The 21,461-nt window shown below is 39.1% G+C and overlaps 1 protein-coding gene across 4 annotated transcripts in view; it reads left to right on the plus strand.

The window, feature by feature from the left end:
- The window catches only part of GRHL2 (grainyhead like transcription factor 2), a 244,470-nt gene that overhangs the window by 98,067 nt on the left and 124,942 nt on the right, over positions 1-21,461 (plus strand). The window lies entirely within an intron of this gene.

A 21,461-nucleotide genomic window follows, 5' to 3' on the forward strand; every position in this document is an offset into this window, starting at 1 on the left:
CACATCAAACAATCGGGTACCTTAACTGGAGGATGGCCAATGGTGTCCAGAAAACCTCTCTTAGCTGGTAAGGCACGTGACTGGCGTCTGCTCCAAAGTTCTAGTTTCAAAATGGCTTTCTCCCAGGACATTCCTCTCTAGGCTGCAGTTCCTCAAAAATGTCACTCTTAGTTGCTCTTGGGATGTTTGTCCTCTCTTAGCTTCTCCGGAGCAAAAGTCTGCTTTCAACGGCTGTCTTCAAACTGCCTCTCATCTGCAGCTACTCTCTCAGCTTCTGTGCCTTCTTCAAAGTGTCCCTCTTAGCTGTAGCAAGCTTGCTTCTTCTGTCTGAGCTTATCTTGTGCTCCGGTGGACTAATCAAGGCCCATGCTGAATGGGCGGGGCCACGCCTCCATGGAAATTATCCAATGAAAGATCTCACCCTCAATTGAGTGATCACGTCTCCACAGAAACACCCAATCAAAAGTCTCCAACCCAATCAACACCAATACGTTTCCTGCCCACACAAGACTGCATCAAAGATAATGGCATTTTGGGGGACATAATACATCCAAACCAGCACAATGATTAAGGATTTTTAACAGGACCATATGGGATGATATCTGTATTTGAGAAAGGTGACTCTGGGGTGGCAGGAGGGAGGGTATGAGTGAGCAGAGACAGGCAACAGGGAGACCAGTTAAACCCGGTGATTGTAAAGGGGACACAGAAAGTTAACCCAAGAGTGAGATGACAAATTATAGAACTGAGGGACCCTGGATGACTGACTGGCTGTGGGGGTGAAGGAGAAAAACAGGATCACAAAAGGGAAGAGTCACTTTGCTGAGTGGCTGCTCTGACCCGAGGTCAGGGAAATGGGAGGACCAGCGTGCCCAGGTGCTTGGGGCGGAGGTTGGCCAGGTGCGGAGTTCACTTGTGGGCATGTTGCTTTTGAGGCACTATCTACACATAGAGCAAGGTAGAATTTCCCCTGGACTTATTTGTGCAGTAGAGATGATCTAGTTTTGCACAGTGTGTGCCATTTAAAAAAATATTTGAAATGAATCACAAATCACAAAATGGGCTGTACTAGATATCAAGTCTATTCAGACAGTGGATGGTTTCAAAACTTTTCTGGGGAAGGCACATTTTTCTATTTGTTAACTCTCAAAGAGGGAAGGAAAACTAGAAGGGAAGATGTTCTACAACTAGTATTAACTTTATAAAATGAAAACCAGAAGCTACAATAGATAAGTTAATTTGTAGCACATTCACATATACTTTCTCTTTACTGAACAGAATTGAGAATTACTTTGCTACTTTACAGTGCAGGCGTTCCCAAATGATAAACACCAGGTTTTCTTTTTTTGCATTTTCAGAGTGGGTGGTAGAGATTTTAATGTAATGAGACTTATTCCACAAGCACATCTGAAGAATCATTACTTTACAGTCACATCCAGTGTTTCCATTATTGGTTTAATTTTTTAATTAAACGTGAAACCAACCACACACTCTTTATCCAATCTGTCTTTAATTTTAGTTCACAGTTACCTTTCCTTGTATCAGGATGTATTTATTATGTTGTTAATATTAATCCTGTAGTTTTCCATGAAAACTGAGGACATTTTTTAAGTCTTAGTTCTCCATCTCTTTGAGGGTCAAAGAGAAACCTTTCGAAAAACTCAAAAACAGAATTCACCTGACCATTGTAAATTATTCAGCTTGACTGTTCTGTCCAGGCCTAGGAGCCCTGCTCACAGCCTGCAGTCATACTCCACTTCAAAGTAGAAATAGTGGTTAAAATGAAGTTACATGGTTTTTCTCTGAGTTCCCTAGAGGAAGCTAGCTTTGAGCCATGCCCTAGAAGTGTGCTTTCTTCCAGTGTTTACAGCCACTGGTTTCAGACCTGCACTGGAATTCTCTGGGAGCTGTGCAGAAACAGAGGAGGGTGAAGATTTGGGGTAGAGGGTGGAAGGATGGGACAAATGCTGCCTTCTGGAAAGTCAGGTGTGGACACCCAGGACACGAGAGTGCCTGGCAACTTGCCCCTCTCTCTCCACCAGGGTTTCCCACCCTTCCGTATGGTTTAGTTCTTTGGAGAGCTGTCCTCCCAGGATTAAACAAACCTGCTCTCTTCCTGCAGTTGGGAAAATGTGGGTCTTCCTTCCTTTAAAAATAACTCAAATAAATGGAATTTCTATTCCCCCCACCTAGGCTTTCACCACACTTTTGAATAGATACGAAAGCAAATTCGATTAAAACAAAACCACAGATACAAATGGATAAATATTGTATGATTCTACTTGTGTGAAGTATCTAGAATAAGCAAATTCATAGAGACAGAAAGTAGCTTAGGGGTTACCAGGAGCTGAGGGGAGGAGGAAATGGGGAAGTCATTGCTTAATGGGTAAAGAATTTTTGTTTGGGATGGTGAAAAAGTTTTGGTAGTGGATGTTGGTGACTGATGGTAACACAACATTTAAATGTAATGTAATTATACACTTAAAGATGGTTAAATGGTAAATTATATATATTATATATATTATAATTTTATATATGTATATAACCACAGAAACATTTAAAAACACAAACAGACAAGTCAGAAGAGCGGGCTCGTTTCCTGCTTCCTCTATAGGACCAACTGAGGGGAAGTCTGGGGTGTGGCCAGGGGCTACCCAACCTGAAGATACAGATGCTTTTTCTCTTTTCCATTGGCTCCAGCTGTCATCTCATTCATGCACAGTGCAAAACGTGCTCTGTAGCCACCATTACTGAAAGGTCCTTTTCATCTTCGACATTTGGTTTGGAAACATTTTTGTGATAAAAGTGTGCTAGGCTCTGAAGGCTATGCATTTTAAAACATTGTAAAATCCAAGTATTCTTTAAAGGTTAATATTTTCTCAGACAATAATAATTTTCAATAATAATGATTGAGCCCCTGTGGGTTTCCGTTTATTGCACTCATGTCTCAGTGTGAATCCTAGAAAACTTGTTCTGCTGAGGACAACCTCTCTGGGGGAGAATCACTTCCTCCTCAGCATGTGTGACTAGGGTGGTCCCAAGGTCCTTTGTTCCCCCTCCCCAGGGAAGGGCCCAGGACAGGACCAGAGTTTACAAATGCCCAGCTCCAGCCCCTGATCCCCTGTGTCTTCCCTTTCAAGCCATTGCTGGGTCTTCCTTTTCCCTTCCACCTCCACAATTCTTAAAAGAGGACCCCAGACTCCCTTCCCCACTTCCTAAACTATTACTCATGTCTTAATCCAGCATAATATTTTATTGAAATTTCTAAATGCCAAATCTATAGTTCTATTCTCATCCCTCACTACTTTTTCCTAATTCCTTCCAACCTCCCCTTTGTCCCTTCTCCCTGCCTAGAATGGCCCTCCTTCCCCCCTGTCACCTGGAATACAACTTACCTCCTGTTCCCCTGTCCCAGCTTTTCCAGGCAGAGCCTGCTGCTTCCTTCATGGGCTTTGGTTTACATCTAGACGATAACACTTGGCCATGTTTCATCTGGTTTATCATATTATTTTCTGTCCATCCCCCTTCTTGAATGTAGAGAGAACTTATGTTTTTACCTTTGTATACCCACCCCCTGTATAAAACCTGGCATAGAATAGATGCTTCATAAATGTTGTATAGTTGAACAAATTGCCACATTTAAGACTTTGTGTATCTAGGTGATAGTTATGGTAAGCAGGCGCGTGTCTAGTTAACTGGAAAATCAGGCTGGGGTTGGGTTCTGTCTTCTACCATGCTGAAAGAATCATTTTTGTTAGTACTTTTCTGGAAGCTAAGGGGATAAATGAACTTTTTTTTTTTTTTTTTTTTTTTTACCAAGGGAATAGTTGACTTTTATTTGGTAAAATATGCATGCAAAAATTAGTAAATAAGAGAAAATAAACCTGAGAGATAATTACTGGGGGGAAATAGAAAAGAGCTGAATAAGAAAGCATATTTTTCAAAATTCGTTAAATTTTTCAAAAATCAAGAAGAGTTCTTTTAGATATATCTTACAACATCCTGAAGTCAATCTGGAAAGTTACTATTTTTGGGTCCTGGGTATCAATTGGTGGAAAACTGCCTAATGAAAGGCCACACAAAATCAGAAAGAAGAGAGAAGCATGAGATCAAAACAAATATCACACGTTATTTTCATAATATTAAAGGCTTTTAATGCGAAAAGAAAGGATGGCTTGAAACCATTCCTGAGGTGATGCAGAGCTTTATCTCTAAATACGTAACCATCACTTTGCCTTATTTTTCATGTTTACAAGAGCTGTCTAGAGTTTGTCAAAGGGATGTGGCCACCACTTTTACCAAGCAGATGGTAGAAATTGCTAAAAGTCATCTTCTAGTTTCATAAGCCTTGAACACAGCTTCATTGAGTCAACACACGAGTCGACTTTCAAAATCCGCCTAAGGGGTTGGGTCAAACCATATCTTCATTATCATTTTTTTTTTTTAATCTTCATTTTATTGAGATATATTCACATACCACGCAGTCATACAAAACAAATCGTACATTCGATTGTTCACAGTACCATTACATAGTTGTACATTCATCACCTAAATCAATCCCTGACACCTTCATTAGCACACACACAAAAATAACAAGAATAATAATTAGAGTGAAAAAGAGCAATTGAAGTAAAAAAGAACACTGGGTACCTTTGTCTGTTTGTTTCCTTCCCCTATTTTTCTACTCATCCATCCATAAACTAGACAAAGTGGAGTGTGGTCCTTATGGCTTTCCCAATCCCATTGTCACCCCTCATAAGCTACATTTTTATACAACTGTCTTCGAGATTCATGGGTTCTGGGTTGTAGTTTGATAGTTTCAGGTATCCACCACCAGCTACCCCAATTCTTTAGAACCTAAAAAGGGTTGTCTGAAGTGTGTGTGAGACTGCCCACCAGAGTGACCTCTCGGCTCCTTTTGGAATCTCTCTGCCGCTGAAGCTTATTTCATTTCCTTTCACATCCCCCTTTTGGTCAAGAAGATGTTCTCCGTCCCACGATGCCAGGTCTACATTCCTCCCCGGGAGTCATATTCCACGTTGCCAGGGAGATTCACTCCCCTGGGTGTCTGATCCCACGTAGAGGGGAGGGCAGTGATTTCACCTTTCAAGTTGGCTTAGCCAGAGAGAGAGGGCCACATCTGAGCAACAAAGAGGCATTCGGGAGGAGGCTCTTAGGCACAGCCATAGGGAGGCCTAGCCTCTCCTTTGCAGCAACCGTCTTCCCAAGGGTAAAACCTATGGTAGAGGGCTCAACCCATCAAACCACCAGTCCCCTATGTCTGTGGTCACGTTAGCAACCATCGAGGTGGGGTAGGCCAATACCCCTGCATTCTCCACAGGCTCCTCAAGGGGGCACTACATCTTTTTTTCCTTGTTTTTCTTTTTTTTTTTTTTTAACTTTCCCTTCTTTTTTAAATCAACTGTATGAAAAAATAGTTAAAAAGAAAACAAACATACAGTAAAAGAACATTTCAAAGAGACCGTAACAAGGGAGTAAGAAAAAGGCAACTAACCTAAGATAACTGCTTAACTTCCAACATGTTCCTACTTTACCCCAAGAAAGTTACCTAATATAGCAACATTTCTGTGAACTTGTTCCTACTGTATCCATCGGAAATTAACAGACCATAGTCATTCCTGGGCATCCCCAGAACGTTAAATAGCTTATCTGTTCTCCTTGGATTATTGTTCCCCCTTCCTTAATTGCTCTCAATTGCTAGTTCCCCTACATTCTACATTATAAACCATTTGTTTTACATTTTTCAAAGTTCACATTAGTGGCAGCATATAATATTTCTCTTTTTGTGCCTGGCTTATTTCGTTCAGCATTATGTCTTCAAGGTTCATCCATGTTGTCATATGTTTCACGAGATCGTTCCTTCTTACTGCCGCGTAGTATTCCATCGTGTGTATATACCACATTTTATTTATCCACTCATCTGCTGAAGGACATTTGGGTTGTTTCCATCTCTTGGCAATTGTGAATAATGCTGCTATGAACATTGGCGTGCAGATATCTGTTCGCGTCACTGCTTTCCGATCTTCCGGGTATATACCGAGAAGTGCAATCGCTGGATCGAATGGTAACTCTATATCTAGTTTTCTAAGGAACTGCCAGACTGACTTCCAGAGTGGCTGAACCATTATACAGTCCCACCAACAATGAATAAGAGTTCCAATTTCTCCACATCCCCTCCAGCATTTGTAGTTTCCTGTTTTTTTAATGGCAGCCATTCTAACCGGTGTTAGATGGTATCTCATTGTGGTCTTAATTTGCATCTCTCTAATAGCTAGTGAAGCTGAACATTTTTTCATGTGTTTCTTGGCCATTTGTATTTCCTCTTCAGAGAACTATCTTTTCATATCTTTTGCCCATTTTATAATTGGGCCGACTGTACTATTGTCATTGAGTTGTAGGATTTCTTTATATATGCAAGATATCAGTCTTTTGTCAGATACATGGTTTCCAAAAATTTTTTCCCATTGAGTTGGCTGCCTCTTTACCTTTTTGAGAAATTCCTTTGAGGTGCAGAAACTTCTAAGCTTGAGGAGTTCCCATTTATCTATTTTTTCTTTTGTTGCTTGTGCTTTGGGTGTAAAGTCTAGGAAGTGGCCGCCTAATACAAGGTCTTGAAGATGTTTTCCTACATTATCTTCTAGGAGTTTTATGGTACTTTCTTTTATATTGAGATCTTTCATCCATTTTGAGTTAATTTTTGTGTAGGGTGTGAGGTAGGGGTCCTCTTTCATTCTTTTGGATATGGATATCCAACTCTCCCAGCCCCATTTGTTGAAGAGACCATTATGACTCAGTTCAGTGACTTTGGGGGCCTTATCAAAGATCAGTTGGCCATAGATCTGAGGGTCTATCTCTGAATTCTCAATTCGATTCCATTGATCTATATGTCTATCTTTGTGCCAGTACCATGCTGTTTTGGCAACTGTGGCTTTATAATAAGCTTCAAAGTCAGGGAGTGTAAGTCCTCCCACTTCGTTTTTCTTTTTTAGAGTGTCTTTAGCAATTCGAGGCATCTTCCCTTTCCAAATAAATTTGATAACTAGCTTTTCCAAGTCTGCAAAGTAGGTTGTTGGAATTTTGATTGGGATTGCATTGAATCTGTAGATGAGTTTGGGTAGAATTGACATTTTAATGACATTTAGCCTTCCTATCCATGAACATGGAATATTTTTCCATCTTTTAAGGTCCCCTTCTATTTCTTTTAGTAGAGTTATGTAGTTTTCTTTGTATAGGTCTTTTACATCTTTGGTTAAATTTATTCCTAGGTACTTGATTTTTTTAGTTGCTATTGAAAATGGTATCTTTTTCTTGAGTGTCTCTTCAGTTTGTTCATTTCTAGCATATAGAAACATTACTGACTTATGTGCATTAATCTTGTATCCCGCTACTTTGCTAAATTTGTTTATTAGCTCTAGTAGCTGTATCGTCGATTTCTCAGGGTTTTCTAGATATAAGATCATATCATCTGCAAACAATGACAGTTTTACTACTTCTTTTCCAATTTGGATGCCTTTTATTTCTTTGTCTTGCCGGATTGCCCTGGCTAGCACTTCCAGCACAATGTTGAATAACAGTGGTGACAGCGGGCATCCTTGTCTTGTTCCTGATCTTAGAGGGAAGGCTTTCAGTCTCTCACCATTGAGTACTATGCTGGCTGTGGGTTTTTCATATATGCTCTTTATCATGTTGAGGAAGTTTCCTTCAATTCCTACCTTTTGGAGTGTTTTTATAAAAAACGGATGTTGGATTTTGTCAAATGCTTTTTCAGCATCTATTGAGATGATCAATTGATTTTTCCCTTTTGACTTGTTAATGTGTTGTAATACATTGATTGATTTTCTTATGTTGAACCATCCTTGCATGCCGGGAATGAACCCCACTTGGTCATGGTGTATGATTTTTTTAATGTGTCTTTGGATTCGATTTGCAAGTATTTTGTTGAGGATTTTTGCATCTATATTCATTAGGGAGATTGGCCGGTAGTTTTCCTTTCTTGTAGCATCTTTGCCTGGTTTTGGTATTAGATTGATGCTAGCTTCATAAAATGAGTTAGGTAGTGTTCCATTTTCTTCAATGTTTTGAAAGAGTTTGAGTAAGATTGGTGTCAGTTCTTTCTGGAAAGTTTGGTAGAATTCCCCTGTGAAGCCATCTGGCCCTGGGCATTTATTTGTGGGAAGATTTGTGGTGACTGATTGGATCTCTTTGCTTGTGATGGGTTGGTTGAGGTCTTCTATTTCTTCTCTGGTCAGTCTAGGTTGTTCATATGTTTCCAGGAAATTGTCCATTTCTTCTACATTATCCAGTTTGTTGCCATACAGTTGTTCATAGTATCCTCTTATAATTTTTTTAATTTCTTCAGGATCTGCAGTTATGTCACCTTTTTCATTCATTATTTTGTTTATATGTGTCTTCTCTCTTTTTGATTTTGTCAGTCTAGCTAGGGGTTTGTCAATCTTGTTGATCTTCTCAAAGAACCAACTTTTGGTGATATTTATCCTCTCTATTGTTTTTTTGTTCTCTATGTCATTTATTTCTGCTTTAATCCTTGTTATTTCTTTTCTTCTACTTGGTTTAGGAGTGGTTTGCTGTTCATTTTCTAGCTTCTTCAGTTGATCCATTAGTTCTTTGATTTTGGCTCTTTCTTCCTTTTTAATATATGCGTTTAGTGCTATAAATTTCCCCCTTAGCACTGCTTTTGCTGCATCCCATAGGTTTTGGTATGTTGTGTTCTCATTTTCATTCGTCTCTATATATTTAGCAATTTCTCTTGCTATTTCTTCTTTAACCCACTGATTGTTTAGGAGTGTGTTGTTTAACCTCCAGGTATTTGTGAATTTTCTAAGTCTCTGATGGTTATTGACTTCTAATTGTATTCCATTGTGGTCAGAGAATGCGCTTTGAATAATTTCAATCTTTTTAAATTTATTGAGGCTTGTTTTATGTCCCAGCATATGATCTATTCTGGAGAAAGTTCCATGAGCACTAGAAAAGTATGTGTATCCTGGTGATTTGGGATGTAATGTCCTGTATATGTCTGTTAAATCTAATTCATTTATCAGATTGTTTAGGTTTTCAATTTCCTTATTGGTCTTCTGTCTGGTTGATCTATCTGTAGGAGAGAGTGATGTGTTGAAGTCTCCCACAATTATTGTGGAAACCTCAATTGCTTCCTTTAGTTTTGCCAGTGTTTCTCTCATGTATTTTGTGGCACCTTGATTGGGTGCATAGACATTTACGATTGTTATTTCTTCTTGTTGAATTGCCCGTTTTATTAGTATGTAGTGGCCTTCTTTGTCTCTCAAAACATCCCTGCATTTAAAGTCTATTTTATCTGAGATTAATATTGCTACACCTGCTTTCTTTTGGCTGTAGCTTGCATGAAATATTTTTTTCCATCCTTTCACTTTCAGTTTCTTTGTGTCCCTGTGTCTAAGATGAGTCTCTTGTATGCAACATATTGATGGTTCATTTTTTTTGATCCATTCTGCAAATCTATATCTTTTAATTGGGGAGTTTAATCCATTTACATTCAGCGTTATAACCGTGAAGGCATTTCTTGAATCAGCCATCTTATCCTTTGGTTTATGTTTGTCATATTTTTCCCCTCTGTCTATTAATATCCTTTATTGTACCCATACCGAATCTCTTTAGTACTGAACCTTTCTCCAAGTCTCTCTGTCCTGTCTTTGTTTCTCTGTCTGTAGGGCTCCCTTTAGTATCTCCAGTAGGGCAGGTCTCTTGTTAGTAAATTCTCTCAGCATTTCTTTGTCTGTGAAAAATTTAAGCTCTCCCTCAAATTTGAAGGAGAGCTTTGCTGGATGTAGTATTCTTGGCTGGAAATTTTTCTCACTCAGAATTTTAAATATATCGTGCCACTGCCTTCTCGCCTCCATGGTGGCTGCTGAGTAGTCACTACTTAGTCTTATGCTGTTTCCTTTGTATGTGGTGAATTGCTTTTCTCTTGCTGCTTTCAGAACTTGCTCCTTCTCTTCTGTGTTTGACAGTGTGATCAGAATATGTTTCGGAGTTGGTTCATTTGGATTTATTCTATTTGAAGTTCGCTGAGCATTTATGATTTGTGTATTTATGTTGTTTAGAAGATTTGGGAAGTTTTCCCCAACAATTTCTTTGAATACTCTTCCTAGACCTTTACCCTTTTCTTCCCCTTCTGGAACACCAATGAGTCTTATATTCGAACGTTTCATATTATCTATCATATCCCTGAGGTCCATTTCGATTTTTTCAATTTTTTTTCCCATTCTTTCTTTTATGCTTTCATTTTCCATTATGTCATCTTCCAGGTCACTGACTCGTCGTTCAACTTCCTCTAGTCTTGTACTATGAGTGTCCAGAATCTTTTTAATTTGGTCAACAGTTTCTTTAATTTCCATAAGATCATCCATTTTTTTATTTAGTCTTGCAATGTCTCCTTTATGCTCTTCTAGGGTCTTCTTGATCTCCTTTGTATCCCGTACTATGGTCTCATTGTTCATCTTTAGTTCTTTGAGTAGCTGCTCTAGGTGCTGTGTCTCTTCTGAGCTTTTGATTTGGGTGCTTGGGCTTGGGTTATCCATATCGTCTGGTTTTTTCATATGCTTTATAATTTTCTGTTGTTTTTGGCCTCTTGGCATTTGCTGAACTTGATAGGGTTCTTTTAGGATTTGTAGACCAATTGAAGTCCTTATCTCTAATTTATCAGATCTACAGCTTCGTGGAGTACACTTTCTCTAACTAACCAGCAGGTGGCGTCCACGAGCCACCTGTTCTCCACAAGCCAGTTCTCCCCTGCTTAGCCTTTTTGGTGAGTGGGGGAGTGAGTCTTGTGGGGTCCAATTGGTGTACCAAGCTTGTGTGTGTAGTTGGTGTTGCCTGCCCTGTATATGGGGCGTGTTTCTGGGCAGTCAGGGAGGGGGGGTGGCCCTAACAATCAAATCTCCCTGGTGATCCTAGAGTTTTAAAGCTGCTGCAATAGTCTAATCCTTCAGTTCAGTCCTGCCACAGTTTGTCTCTGCCACTGACCCACAAGTCCTTGGTATTGGCGTATGGCTCCTGAGACTTGCAAGTGGACCCCTCTTCCAGGCTGTGCACCCCGGGTCCTCTGTTGAGGGATGACTGTGCTATGTCACAGGTGAGTGCCATCCCCCCAGGGCGGTTCTGGGCTGCTGGGCTGTGTAGGGAGCCTCCCAGTCTGCTGAAATGATGGCTGAATGGGGCTTTGTTAATTCACACTGCTCCACCTTCCCAACTCTGGGACAATCAGCTGAGGTTGCAGGGAAGGCTAATGTCCACGCCCAGTTTTGTGGTGTGTGCCTGTTATTTGAAGCGCTTCCTGCACACTGGGTTGTCTGGGGCAGCTCAGGGCTATGGGGCTGGCGATGGGCAGGGGTGTTTCCTGTCTACCAGGATGATGACTGTGAGCGGACACCCCCCTTTTCTTGGGAAGTTGTGGTGTTTAGTTAATTTTCTCAGCCACTGGATTATTGCCTTTTGTCTCAGAGCTCTCTTAGGTCTTCTCTTGTCTTGACCTGCCCAAATTGCAAGTCTTTGAAGCTTTCTGTATTGGGCTTCTTAGAGTAATTGTTTTAGAAAAAGAAAAAAGGATTAAAAAGAAAAAAAAGGGCCCTCATCAGAGATCTAATGGGTTATTGAAATGCTAAGAGACAAAGCAGTTAGGGCCATTAAGGAAAGGTCCACAGGGCAGAGAGATCAGCTTTTCTTCGGGATTTGCATATGAGCCTCAGGGCCTGAGCTCTGCCCTTCCCCTTTCTATGTTCACCAGAACTCCAAAAATCCTCCGCTTTTATTTTGGAGTTTTTCGTGTTGTTTTTTTCTATGCCTGTCTCCTCTCTCCTGGGATGGCTGCTCTCAGATTCTCTGGTGTCTGGTCTCAGTCAATCTATGGTTGGAGTTTGGATCAGTAGAATGAGTTCCCGATAAGGGCTGCCACTGCAGTTCTCCCTTCTCCTTCCCGGAGCTGACAGCCCCTCCTCCCATGGGACTGAGCCTGGCAGGAAGGGATGCGGGTCCCCTGGCCACAAAAACTTACAGATTTCGCTGATCTCAGCAGTTCCACGTTTTCATGAGTGTTGTATGAAGTATGCCCAAAGTCAGAGTGCTCTGTGGTGTCCAGTCCACGCAGTTCCTGGCTTTCTACCTACTTTCCTGGAGGAGTAACTAAAACATACAGCTCACCAGTCCGCCATCTTGCCCTGTGGATAAATGAACTTTTACTGCTTTAAATTACTATATTTAAATATTATTTTATTATACCATAGATCTTGTGATAAAATTTGTTTAACAACTATAAGACTCAAATGCTAGCATAGAAATATAAGATATACGCTAATAAACCAGGGGAAAATTCTCCCTTTTAAGTTAACTAGAAATTATTACTGTTTCCCTGAAGCAACCAAATGCGGAATTGTTTCAATGAAAGTGCTCGACTGGAAATTAAAAATTGAAATGAATGTAGCCCTTTACTATTATTTCTTCACTGCTTCTAGGAATTATGTTTATTTGGTTCTAGGACATTATTGCTTAATAAACGTTTCTTTAAAGTGTTTCCCCACTGCTTGTAATTTCAAAGCCTTGGGTGGACAATCTGAAAGGATGTTATAGAGGGGATTAAAGCATGGAATGGATGCTTGAAGATGCCTCTGAGAATCTCTCTTTTAATGAGAGGGTAAGGCTGTCTCATAAAGAGATACTGGCTTAGATTATGAGCTTTCAAAATTAAAATATGCACACCCACACACCCACAAATGAACAACTAAAACCACTTGGTAGACTCACCATGTTATATACTGTAAATTACTGTATTTCCTTTCTTCTGTGTCTTTTTACATGTATTAGTTATCACATTGTTTTTCCCCTAATCGGTGGGACTTTCCTATTTGATATACCATAGCTACAGTGCTGCGCTTTCATTTCAAACATGCAACCTATGCTTTTTTGCTTGAGGCCTAATTATTTCTTTTCTTCAGAGATGCATTTAATGAAACCTCCGGTAGCTTGACAGTCTCACATTTTTTAGTGTTATTTGATTTGCTTGAAAAATTATGAAAAGACATATAAAGCCTGCCAGTTTCATGAGACTCATATATTTACTGAACAAATCCCTCGTGCTGGTCCTTTTAGCTATCCTCAGCATGTACTAGAAGCCTCCCTCTCACTGTATGTTTCAACAGAACAAACTTATGCCTTTGCAATGCCCTCAAGTGTGAAATTAGGAAAATTTAAAGTTTTTCTTCTTTGTGTACAAAACCTAAAACTTGCCAAGAAAAAGTTTTTCTAGAATTACATTAAGCTCTTTGAGGTTGTAGAAGCCAAAATAAGGTGAAGCTAATCTGAAGAAAACTCTTTGAATAGGCTCCAGGACTGTGGAGCTACCACCCATTTTTCTGCTTTTGAAAAGACAAGTATTGAAATACTGAGTGCTCAGTTAGTAAAAGTCTCATCATCATTCAACAACCCTGTGAGGTAGGTGCTTTCATTATCTCCGGTTTACAGACAGGGAAGCCGGCTTGGATAGTTTATGTAACTTTCCCAAGGTCACTGCCAGTTCAGTTGACCTCACCCCAAGGGTCCCCAGATGCTGTGGTCACATTACAAAGGTATAGAGTAATGGCAGCAACAGCTTCCCTACTTTGAAGGACAAATTTGTTTTCTTTAAGAGAAATAGAACTTCAGTTTTGAAATAATATCTGAATTTTCTAATAATGTTGAAATTGATGGAAAATAAAGAGGAATAGCAGCATAAGTGAGTCAAATAGTGGTTAATGCAAAAATTATTCACATAAAAGACTAGAATAGTCCATTTGGCCCCCCATCCTCCCTCCCCTGCCCCTGCACATGTCCCTCCCCATCTCACAGGTGTTAACCAGAGTTCAGTATATCTGATTGGGCAGCCAGGGGTGATTGGGATTTACAGTGTTTGTAATGTGTCTGTGTACTGCACCACCAATTACCAAAAAGTCCTTTCTATTGTTTGAATCTGTTCAGTCTGCAGCTCAAAAGTAAATTATATGTGTTTGAAAATTATTTCTAACACTGAGGGTTGTTAGATACTAGAATGGATTTTTGAGAGAGACTGTGGAATGTCTTACCACAGAAGAGCAATTCTCAAGTATTCTTAATAATAGTAAGCTATTATCACTGGAGAAAGTTCACTTTTCTTTTACAAAATAGAGATGGTTCAAGTTTTCTCCTATAATAATGTCATTCTCCCTCACACTTTAATAGGCCCTCCTGAGTGGGGCACCTAGGGCTGGTGTATGTCCAGGGAGCTGGGAAGGGTTTCTGTTTTTGGAACCCTCATATAGGATGGGAGAAGACTGGGACCATTGTTGTAGAAAGAACTCTTGTCTGTAGATCTAGGCTGATGATGATGATTAATCACTTGGGCATTAACTGCTAATCCCTATAGCTTCTTGTTTCCGCACTGTTTTAGTTTGTTGGGCTACTCAAGCAAATACCCTGAAATTGATTGGGTTAAAAAATGGAAATTTATTTACTCACAGTTTTGAGACTACAAGAAAGTCCAAATCAAAGGGTCTTCAAGGTGATACTTTCTTCCCAAAGACTGGCATTCTGGGCTGGCTGCCGGTTATCTGCGTCTTGGCTTTTCTGTCACATTGAATGAACAGGATGGCCTCTTCTAGGTTCTGTGTGTGTTCTCTCTGACATTCTCTCTGTCTGTCTTAATTTCACTCCTTTTATAAAGGATTCCAGTAAGAGGATTAGACCCATCCTGATTTGTTTGGTCCGCACCTTAACTGAAGTTACCTCATCAAAAAGTCCTGCTTACAATGAGTTCACATCCACAGAAAGGGATTAAATTTAAGAACATGTTTTTCTGGGGTATGTATGTCTTCAAACCACCACACACACTTTTCTGCAAGAATTTTAGTGTATTAAGCAATGAAATGAAGAATGCAAAACTAGGATAGAAAATGAATAGTTCATGCAGTGTACAAGCATATGCACCATTCATTTCTGCATTCATTCAGCAAACTCTCAAAAAATGCTAGGTAATTTTGTGTGATTCACAGATTAAGTTTGTGGACCAGTCACAAAATAGTGAGATTAAAATTAAAATTCACTGGTGTGAACTAATGAGAAGAACTGAAGCCTATCCAAGTTGATTTAAATTTGGAGCTATAAGCTTTGGTGCATATATAGGCACCTATGCATGTACATTTGTGTGTCTTCACACAGGATATGACTTATTATCAGATTTGAAATCAATATTGTGGGTAAGGACCTGCATTTTAAAAAATGAAATCAAATAGCATAAAAAATACTACCATGCATGGGACATAATGATTGGTTGCAATGTGAAATATATTTTTTCTCTAGATTTGTGGCAATACAATATGAAAGCCATGACATTGGTCTATATAATTTCTTCTCTAGGAAAGGAAGACGAATCAAACACAAATAAAATACTAGGTTCGGCCTAAAGAGGAAATTCCAAGAAAGATTCCATCTTAAATAATATCTGTGAGAGCATTAAAATAAGCTTTGGAGAGTAGATAACATGGTTAATAATAACAGCTTTAATAATATTGAAGAGTCACCATATGCTAGTCACATCCTGTGAGTCACAAGTTATGTTTGCATAATTTCAGCCATCATTACTCTGGATTATGTATGGAGAAGTGCTCATTTGAGAGGTTATATGTCACAGTAATCAAAAATCTCTTACTTTGTATGTTGACTTTCTATACTGGTATGTTGACCTAACTTCTTGGGTTCCAATTTCAGTTTTGTCCCTTACAAACAAAGTGATTGGGAGGTAGGGGGAGGGAAAGGGTATTTAATGTCTTCCTCTATTTCCTCATCTACAAAATGGGAATAATAAAAATAGCTACCATTAACAGTTGTCGGTAGAATTGCATGAAGTGATGTTTGTGATGTATGTATAATTTAGCATAGGGACTAGCACATACCCAGTTCTCAAGAAATGGTGGCTGTTACTGTTATTTGCTCATGGTCCAAGGCTAAATGATGGAAATATATTTAGTGCCTCTAAAAATCAACTTATGTGTCAATGCCCTTAAGAAACCCAGCTTACCTCTGACATGATAGACTGTTTAGAGAGTTCTTGCAAGTCATTCAGGTTTTGAGAAGCTGCTTCTTTGACTTTGAAAATAAGAAAAAAATTTCAGAACATATTTAGGCTAGGGTTTATTTATTCTACCTATTTCAAGTCAGAGATAATAATCCTAGAATGACCCTCAACCGTTTTCTGAATTTGAGTTGATTCTATTTGGCCTTTGCAGATAGGGGGATGCAGATGTTTGGGAGGAGGTGGGAGTGGGGAAAGTGGGGGCTAGTACTGGTCCCCATCATCCACTATGGGGCTAGCAGGGTTCTGTTCTCTTAGAATTACCTCTGCATTGTAGAAGAAAAAATACAAGCTTAGGAAGGTTCAGTAACTCACTGGATGCCACAGGGCTTGATGAAAGCAGGACTGGGAAAATTAAATTCAAGTCTGCATGTCTCCACCACTGGAGGTCTTTTTCCCTGTGCCTTGATTGCTGCGCTGTAAATGGACTGATTTTAGCATTTTGGCCCCAAATACATAAACAGTGCTGAGTTCTTAGCTATTTAAAAAAGTATCTTACTAGGCTGTGGTGTAGACACACTGAATGGATAATCATGTCCTGAGCCATTTTCAGCATTCCAGGTTCATTATTTTACTAGTCCGGACAGAATCCCTACCCTTTGGAAGAGGAGCAATTTTTTATATTAATTATACCATTCCTTTTAATCTCTAACAGTATATACAAAGAATAATTAAAAGGGCTAGTTATAATTTAACAAACACATGAGCATTAATTTAAAGTGAAGGAATTAACATTTCCTTTGACCGCATTCCAGAATCACATTTACACATACATCCAGTGTAAAGAAAACTCAATTTATAAGTCTGAAGAATTAAAAAACCTATTAATAGACAAGCGATTATATGCACACACACACAAGATAACAAAAGAATTCCCCATCATGGTTCCTTTGGAATTTAAATAGAATTGGTTTGTATGTGGTAATTTTGTATTTTATACATGATTGTACTGTAAACCCACAACTTATCTAATAAGAAACATAAAATAGAGAAGAAAAAAAAATAGAATTGAATCCCCTGATTTCTAGGCAGCAAATAACTTGTCAAACATATATGTAGAGCATTGTGCATGCATGCATACTCAGCAGCCCTTTGCTGAAAAGCAGTAAAGCTTATCATCTTTATTCCCCACAGAGCTTGTTTTCTTAGAAAGACTAACTTTTGAATGTTTCTGTCCCTCTTCATGTTGCCTGCAGGATTTGGAGAGGTGTTCTTGTTTGCCCTTTCTGTACTGCAGCACCCCAACCTTGTCCTCCTTTTTCAAGGAATTTGCAATGGTCCAAAAATGTGTGGTCTCTCTACCTCGTCAAACTTCCATCCCCTCTGTTTCTCTACCAGCTAGTTGCCACTGGAGGACATGCTGAAATAGTTCTCTACAAGGGTTAATTTTTGGTAAGAGTTTATTGCTTAATTTGCAAGATAAGTATAGGAAGTGGTTAAAAGTATGGCCTTTAGCATCAAACAGACCTGGAATCAAATCACAGATTGTCCTGTTACTAGCCATGTGATTGTCTACACGAGGCTTAATGTCCTTGTAGAAGAAGATGCTGACACGTACCCCTGAGTGGTTGTGAGGATTAGATGAGGTAATGTTCATAAAGGCTTGGCACAGGCTTGGCACTTGGCAAGTTCTCAGTCTGCAGCAATTATTATTACCTCAGAAGCATTTGCATTTTAATGTCAGGAAATGGCAGTGCCCTTACCCAAGAGAATGAGTGTTTCAGAGTGGGATTACCCATGAGAACAAGCAGTTGCCTTGAAGCAGGTGGTTCTCACATCTCACCATGTGTAACTGTGATGTTTGTGTTTTTCCAAGAGGGCAAATCTTTTAGAAAGAACACTGATAGATGGTGTGGGGTCTCAATTACAGCTGTAACACTTTTCGAAATGGTATGTGGAAGGAACCAAATGCACTCAAAGGACTCAAGTCATTTTAGCTTGCCATAGAACAGTGCTGCTCAAAGTGTGGTCTCCAGACCAGAAGCAATAGCTCCACCTGGGGGCTTGTTAGTGATGCAAATTCTTGGGCTACACCCCAAACCTACTGAATCAGAATCTCTGGGAGTGGGCCCAAACTTTGGACATTTTACCAAAGTTCTCCACATAATTCAGATGCATGCCAACATTTAAGAAATAGTGCCATTGAATTTCCACACAAGCCTGTAAGCTATGGAATCCAGAAGCATTCATTCTCTAGCTTTGGAGGGCATCCTAATGGGCCCAGAGAACGTACATGGCTGTGCATTCCTATACCCCTCACCGTGACTTTCGAAGGATACACAGCCTTAGAGAGGATCCTGGAAGTTTTGGCTCTATGATTAGCAAACAACATTAACAAAGAACTCAACTGCATTTTTATTTCATTAGACAGATTCTCATTTCTTCTCATGTTTTCATTCTTTTTTATTTTTCAAGCTAATTTTGTACTTGAGGGTTGTTCCTTTGTGTATGAACGACTAAGATTATTAAGAGCTATCTTCTTACTTCAGGTTCAGTTGGCATATATTAACAAAAAGTGTTTCCACCAACAACAGTTTCCTTCCATTATGCCTTTTTTTTGGATTATCAAGCCGTTTCCCTATTCATACGTCCATTTTCACCAAGTAGATATTAGTATTGTATAGCTGTTTACAAACCAGAGTATAAAACATGTAGTTTTTATGTTGCCTCCTCATTTTTTAGGAAAAAAATGTCCTTTCAAAATTTAAAATGTTCATGATTACATGCTTTATAATTATTTTAAAGTGTGGTGATTATTTTTCTGTTATGGTGGCTATCATACTGGCATAAGCCAATCACTCAAATGACATGATCCCTAATCATTGGAGGGAATCCCAGCTCATTACAATACCCTTTTCTGCTTGCAAATATCAAAATTTCAAACTCTGGGTTTGAGAAACTTTTTTGAAGGAATAAATTAAGGAAGGTTTAACACTGGGTTCCTGAGTTTTTATTTCTATACTAAGAATCAAATAAATCTTTAAGCAAACAACACTTATTAAAGGATACGTAGCACAGCTACGTGAGACATATCTGGTAGCATTTTACTTGTTGGACTAATGCATGTGAGAAAACATGTCAGTGTACATATGCTGTTTAGTCTTTTAGAACACCTTAACAATCATGAAGGGGTTTGTTCATCTGTGGGTGAATGGCTTAGCGACTAGAGACAAAGGACATAGATGAACACTCAGTTCTTGTAATGAAGATGCATTAATAGCACTCTCCACAATTTTTCAAAATAATCTCTTGGAGCAAGTCTACCATGAAATCTCTAGTTTTGCAGATAACACTAACCTCTTCCATACAGCAAAATGTTAAGCCAACTCAGATATTCCAGTAAGATTTTCAAAGGTCTTAAGGTGGGCAGAAAATTCATAAGTGAGTTCATTGTCGAATGCAGGACAATATACTTCAGTAGAAAGAATCCTCATTGGAGTCACAGGCTGGCAGGGCAGAACCATCAGCCGTATACCATGGAAAGGAGCTTAGCCAATGGTTGAGACAGTGGATGGGCACCAGCAGGAAGTTTTAGAAGCAAAACCCAGTGTATTTGTAAAAAGATTACCAAGCCCGACCCAGCACTTTCAGAAAATCCAATGCTAAATAACAAAAAAAGTGACTAAGATAAAATGGGAAGTTGGGCTTCCATTGCAAGGAGAACCTGAATTTCCTAAGATTGGAAAGGAGAAGTTGGAACACTTTTGACTCATAATAAGATATTCCCAGATGGCAGATATTCTAAAATGAGGAATCATGGCAGGAAGGTTGAATAAAGGCAACCTGGACATAGGAAACCTGCTCAGCCCATACTCAGAGGTTGTACAGGCTGGAAACAAATTTAGAAACACGGGAGGGTTACAAGCCACACTGTGTTTAAGACGAACTTGATATTTAAGGAGAATATCTTTCACTTTTGAGGCGAATGCAAAGACAGGTAGTGAACCCTCCCCAGGCGCCACTGGAGCAGCCTCGCAACTGGCTCTGTCTGATAATTCATTTGTTAGTAAGACGATTTAGTTCTTTGTGGACCACTAGTATTTTAAGTATCCTCTAATAGAAAAATGTTGGTCTACAAGCTTGGTGGTATCACGGATTTTTTCCTTATACACTATTACTGTGAGTATAACAATTTGACAAATGAATTAAAAGCCTTAAAATTTTATTCGCCTTTGACCTACTCATTCAAATCGCTTCTGAGAATGTAGCCTAATGAAATAATTAAGTGTGTATTACTATCTAGCCAAAAAGATAATTAAGATCCAAAGTACTGGGTATCTAAATGACCAAAAAGAAGCAAAATGAATTATGGTATAAACCTAAATAGTAGTGTTTGGCCATTAAAAGGAAGATGCATTGTTATTAAAAAAGAAAAAAGCAAATTAAAATATAATTGTTACAGTATTTTATAAAAATATTTACATATATTGGAGAGGGAGACAGGCAGTTAAAGGAAAAGAAGTACACATAGAAGTCTTTATAGTGGTTGCTTATGGTTGCTAGATTGTGGTTGATTTAAATATTTTTTGTTTATTCATGGTCTCTGACTTTCCTATGGTGAAAACAAACGGTTTTGTATTAAAGTAAAAAGTATGTGCACTTTATTTAAAATGTAAAGATAAATAGTTTTGTTCTAAAGTTTCCTTGGGAAAACCAATGGAAAAGTAGACAATGGGCATGAATAGGCCAGTAATATAGAGGACATCTGGTTAGCTGAAAAGATGCTTGAGCTCACAAGTGGTAGAAGAAATGCAAGTTATAACACCAATGGGATGCCACATTGTACCCATCAGATTAGCAAAAAGTGGAAATTTGGTGAGGAAGTGGGGAAATAGGATTCTGGTGGAAGTGTAGCCTGATGTAACCCATTCGGGAGAAGGAATCTGGAGGGCTATTCTGGAGAGCATCTTATGGATCTGCTGTCACCCATCACTCCAGCTCCCAGCAGTAAGGAGGTTTAGCACAGTGTGGTCTGTGATACCAGAGAGCTGGAGGTAATGGAAGGGTCCATCCCTGGGGCCAGGGGAAAAGTAAATTATGGTGTGTCATCACCATGTAATTCTATGCAGCTATAGTTAGAAGTACACATACAATCAGCAACATGGTTAGATCTGAAAAGGTCCATAGTTAGGGTTGCCAGATAAAATGTAGAACACTCAGTAAAATCTGAATTTCGTATTGCATGGGACATAGTTATCCCAAGAAAATTATTCGTTGTGTATCTGAAATTCAAATTTAACTGGTGTTCTGTATTTTTATTTGCTAAATCTGACAGTCCTATCCATGGCACAACACCCCTGTGAAAATTTAA

This window comes from Choloepus didactylus, chromosome 14, assembly GCF_015220235.1.
Source record: "Choloepus didactylus isolate mChoDid1 chromosome 14, mChoDid1.pri, whole genome shotgun sequence".
NCBI lineage: Eukaryota > Metazoa > Chordata > Mammalia > Pilosa > Megalonychidae > Choloepus > Choloepus didactylus.